Consider the following 5,813-nt stretch of genomic DNA (forward strand, 5'->3'; position numbering starts at 1 on the left):
CTTGCTTGTTTGGACCAGGTGGACCCCTTTTATTTTTGGACACATGTCTGGATGGGGTTGGGGGTTGTTGGGGGCCTGGGTCATTTGGGGGTCGGGGTCTGGACTTGGGTCGTTCAAGTTCAGGCAGTGCCTGGCCCTACTCTGGACTGGTGGCTTGGGTGGTTTGTCAGTCTCCTCTCTGGAATGAAGGTGACCACCTCCTGGGTCCCGGGGCTGGTTGACCCTCTGGGGTATCAGTACCTGGATCTGGGAGTATAGAGTGTGTCTGGGGAGTGTGAGTGAGTGAACAGCATCTATTCTTGATTGTCTTAACGTTTGCTGTGTGTGTGTGTGTGAGTGTTTCTTTGTTTACGCGTGACGGTGGGAACATGTAATTGTGACTGTGTGTGCCTGTTTTTCTGTCAGGTTGGGTCTTGGGATGCCCCCTCTCCTGGATCATCTAAGGCCCCCTTCAAATGTGGAGCAAACCTCCCCTCCGTTACGGTCCCTACCGGTGGCTGGTGTCTCTGCCCGCTGGAGTGTTGGTGGTTCTTGGTGTCGGTGGCTGGGTTCTTAGGAGTGGCTTATTCTCGGTGGCTGCTTGGCGGTGCCTGGACCACCTGGCTCTGTCCAGCCTTTGCTGGGGGCTGGTGTGCCCTTGAGTCTTGGATCTGCTCTGCTGTAGCCGGCAGCCTCAGGTCCTGGGGGGCAGGTCTATGGCTCCTTATGCCCGCTTTTTCTTTTTTTTTCTCTTTCAGTTCCGTCTCGATGTCTATTGCATTTCAAACCATCCCAAAAGTATTGTAGCGAAAGCCGTAATGCTGCACTTGTGAATGTAAATCAGTTGGGCATCTTCTTGGCACTCAATTGGCACCTCAAATCTGAGAGGTGCTCTGCTCTGCTACGTTTTGAGCATTGTAACGTTTTCCTGTTATCCATGTTTTGCAGAAACAAAGATCATAACTCTTTGGAACTAACACACAACCCTCCTTACAGAAAACAACATGCCGATCGTCTCTTCAGTAAACTCTTCAAAACAGTTTCTTGTCTTGAGTGGTTTCCCTGCATGTGGGTCAAAACATTATCTCAGATCATGACAGACACCTGTTGGTACGTGCTGGAACTATATTTAAAATCAGGTTAGATCTGCATAACAGCAGGCATTATCTCACTCTTTCGTTTTCATTAACAGAAGGAAATGCGCATAAGTGCTTTAAATAGGCACACAAGCATATTGCTGTAGGTTAGAGGCTCTCTTTAAAAAAGATTTCCCTCAGGGGGTGCCGGTGGGCATCAACTCGTAGTGTAGAAATGAGTAATTTATCTTTATCCACAAAGTAAAAACTCCTACTAAAGCCTAGTTTGTCTGAAACCTTCTACGTCAAGATAGCTTTGTTTGTAAATTATATAAAATATTTTCCCATTGTGAAATTTGTTTATAAGATACAGGGCATGATAACATTTGAAGCGGGTGAACAGGGAGCATTAAGTAATGACTGATCTGGTCTTTGGAAATCATAGACTGCTTTTGTAAATACACTCTTCAAATATCAGATTACTCAAGACACCCTAAAGCCATTTTTTAAATTCTGTTAAGATATTATTGGTTGCAAAGGAAATGAAAGCTGGTTCAGCATTCAAAATTACTCATTCACTCTTTTGATTTTCTGTTTAAAGATGGCCCTAATCTTTAGACTGTTTATGACTTTAAGGGTCATTAAATACAGTTTTGCTCACCTCTGAAGTGCATATAGAGACGAACAGCGGTGTAAAGCAAACAATCTGAGAAAGCTTCTAAAAAATGAACTCAGAAAGTTAAATCAAAGGTTTCGTCAAGCACATTAGGGAGGAAAAACACAAAGGTAGACTTGTGTTTGACTTTGAAATGCCTTGGCATCATTGTAAAATCTCAGGCGAGACAAAGCATGAAGCTTTTCCTTTGCTGAGTGATAAGACACATGTGACCATGTTCCTTGTTTCCATGGACACATCATTACAGAACTTCCCCAGCTGGTTTTTACTACTAGTGTTGACAGCAAATAGCAAGTGAAGGATTTGGGATTTGGTCATAACCAGGTTAAAAGCAAAAGCGGCTTTTTAATTCCTGCACCACAGAACAGGGTCCTTGGGGGGCATGGGGGAACTGAAAATACCAGGACATTTAGATTATAAGCTATACTGGATCTACATTATTTTAAGGGTGATTCCTTAATTTAGATTTGTTTTATTACATCTATTTTTCATTTGTTAATTTAATTTTGAATATACAAGTCATTCTTAATTTGGTGCTTCTTCCTATCTTAACAAAATTACCTAATATTTAGAAGTGTCAGACCAAAAGATTTGTTACAGTTATTTCAATTACCCTATTTAGAGTCCCTCTATATTGACTATATTGACGTTAGCCTCTCAAGAGTAATACCGATCACATCAGTCAGTGTCAAACCAAACTAACATTAGAAATTAAATCGTATGCATTCCTCATGGTATGTTGGTAATTTGATTCCTGTAATTTTAAAACTGAATTATAAAGCCCAACTTCTGACTGTTCTCACTTAATTTCACAAAACACATCGGGTAGAGTTCAGAATTAACACTAAGGAAGTTGTGAGGATTTTACCTCTGCTGCTAAGAAGAAGTAAAGAAACAAGAAACACAAATTGCAATATCTGTAACAATGGGTAAAGGATGCTTAGGTGATTTATTATGTGATTATAAATATAATTACCAGGGAAAAGAAAAAAAAAAAAAATCAGCTGTCTTTAGATCTTTGCAAAACTGGCAAATTCAAGCATACACACATCACCTTTGTTATTTGAGAACTTAAACCAGAGTTGTCATAGCTTTCTGCGCTGCAGGCCAGAATCACCAAGTTAAAGCACTCACAGGCCATTAAAAAAAAAATGTAAAAACACAAAATAATTATATTGTGGATTATTTTCTTTTATCCTCCTCAGCAACAAATGAAACATGTAATTATTTAATGAAGCAAAGTAAAAAACAACAAATTATTATTGATCTGAAAAAGGCTCTCAGACAGAAATAAAATATAGCTGTGTATAATCCAAACATTTTGGGTTGAACATATTTAATTTTGTTGGTCTAGAAAATACTTTTAGTCTATTCTCAGCAGCAAAAGTGAGACTTTCTGTGAAGACTCTTGCTGTATTTACCAAAGTTTAATGAACAGGTCTGGTCTAAGTCTGGTTTTAAGTAAAAGGTCACTGAACGTTTTTGGCATTACTGACTATGATATTAAAATGGAAGCATAAAAACATAACTAGTCAGTCAGTCATTTTCTACCGCTTATTTTCCATAGTGGGTTGCGGGGGAGCTGGTGCCTATCTCCAGCAGTCTATGGGCAAAAGGCAGGGTACACCCTGGACAAGTTGCCAGTCCATCACAGGGCAACACACAAACACACTCATTCATACACCTAAGGGCAATTTAGAGTGACCAATTAACCTAACAGGCATGTCTTTGGACTGTGGGAGGAAGCCAGAGTACCCAGTGAGAACCCATGCATGCACTGGGAGAATATGCAAATTCCATGCAGAAAGACCCCTGGTCAGGAATTGAACCCAGGACCTTATTGCTGCAAGGCAACAGTGCTACCAACTGCACCACCGTGCAGCCCACACATAAAAACATAACTAAATGATGAAAATAATTTGTATTGTACTAAGATGTTTCCATTTAAGAAGACATAATTTTGTTTGTGAAAATCTCATTCTACAAAATTATAAGAAAGTGTCCATCTGCATCATTTAATGGAGGGTCAAAATTGGTCAATTGTTGAAATGTGGTCGGGGGCTCCCTCCTCTGGGAGACAAAGGAACTGGTGAAGCATTCACTATCACTATTTTTTTTATTGTTTGCTTGTGTGTTCTCTTATGTCTTCACCAGCAAAATTGAAGCAACTTTGCTGCAAGGTTTTACACTCCCAGACTCAGATAATACCTCCTTCCAGTTTGCAAAAGAATGGTGAGAAACATCTACTATTTATGTTACTGTTTTTTTTTTTTTTGAAAAACATATACACATATAAAAATTGGTTATTCTAAAACTGGCATTTAAAGGGTCAAAATAATATATATATATATATATATATATATATATATATATATATATATATATATATATATTTGTTTTTTTTGTTGTTTTTTTTAAAGTTTTATTGTGTGTCACAGAGCACAAAATAATTGGAACCACAATGGTTAAACCCAGTGTTTTCAAACCATTGTCTTGTAATTGTTGCCTCATTGCCATTAATGCCACCTGCATATCTTACTGCTCCCAGTAAGATTTTCTTTAAACTTGTTTTTCTCTCTTTGTTTCCTGTTATAAAAAAAACATTATAAAAATTTTAAAATCTGTTTCCTTGCAAACATTTTTACTAATTACAACAGAAAAACTGCAGGTTTATTTATACGTACATATACTGTTAGGCATGTGGATTAAGAAAGCAACCATTCCTGTACTTATATGACAATGATCAACTGTCAATTGTCCAAACAGGACAGAGATTGGTCTCAGCCTTAAGTTGAGGGAGTCAAGCATCTTAGAACTTAGAGCAGAGGCACTGCTCCTTCACGCGAAAAGGAGTCAGCTAAGGTGGTTTGTACATCTGACAACTATCTAAAAAACATAAACATCATGACCAAAAGATTGAGATATTGGATAATAATGGCTGAAATGAGCTCCTTCGCCCTCAGAGATAGGACAAGGAAGTCCATCTTGTGGGATGGAACAGCCCTGTAACGTTCAGACCCTTTTCTCACTCTTAAAGATAGAATGAGGAGGCCTTTGGTTTCTGTAGGAATTTAGGGGGACCACTGTTCCAAAGAAGTATTTAACTAGGGTCTAAATGGACACTCATACTTCCATACGACATTTCTCAACTAGTACAATGCCTAAACTGCTAATCTTGGTATCAACTAACAGAAAGGTCCTGGAGGATGATGTGGATGTGAAAATTTGAGAGTAAATTATTCTGGGCCTGAGTAAATGAGGTTTGAATGCAAAAACCTAAATTCTGCCTAACAAAAACCAGATGTTTACATACAAAACCTCTTGCTGTAAAGAAGGAAATAAATGCAATATATTGTAATTGCAACATCTGAGTGACATCTGTAGTCAGTGGATATAAGAATGAAGTAGATACTTTTGTAGAGGTGTCCCAGATTAAGATCTGGACATACGACGTGTGTGTCAGTCTCAGAGTTAGTCAGCTACAAGTGTGTTATTGTTGCTAAAGAGGCCAAGACCCCATGTAAGGGGACCCTAGGGCTTAAGAGGTTAAAAGGAGTCAACAGAAGTGATTCGGTCATTTAATCTGGATGTTTAATCTGGGCATTTCCTGGCCCGGGAATTCCTTGAGGTCCCCCAGAGAGGGGATGAGTGGATGTTTGGGTTTCTCTCCTGGACCTGGCAAGACTACAATCCGATCTTGGATTAGCAGAACACGATGGATGGATTGATGAATGTGTTGCTCAAGAACAAACCCTAAATTCCATCACTAATGGACTGAATAATGCTCCTCATATGTTTTGCTAGCAACATGTTTGTGTTCTGCTCATCAGTAGCAGTGAAAAAAATGCCAGACTGTTGAAAATGCATTATAGTTTTTATACTTTTACGAAAGAATTGAGAAGGTGCTGCAGATTGTCTCTATTGTAACTCTTGAAAATGTATTTATTTATTTTCCATTTAAATGACTGAGTTGTAAACTATTAAAAAAAAAAGAAAATCCAGTCAGACTCACTCCAGTCCAGTGCGTGGTGCTGTGGAGGAGTTGTAGATTGTGAAAGCTCTGGTAAAGAAGAAGAAGTAAA

This window comes from Girardinichthys multiradiatus, chromosome X (genome assembly GCF_021462225.1).
Source record: "Girardinichthys multiradiatus isolate DD_20200921_A chromosome X, DD_fGirMul_XY1, whole genome shotgun sequence".
Taxonomy (NCBI): Eukaryota; Metazoa; Chordata; class Actinopteri; order Cyprinodontiformes; family Goodeidae; genus Girardinichthys; species Girardinichthys multiradiatus.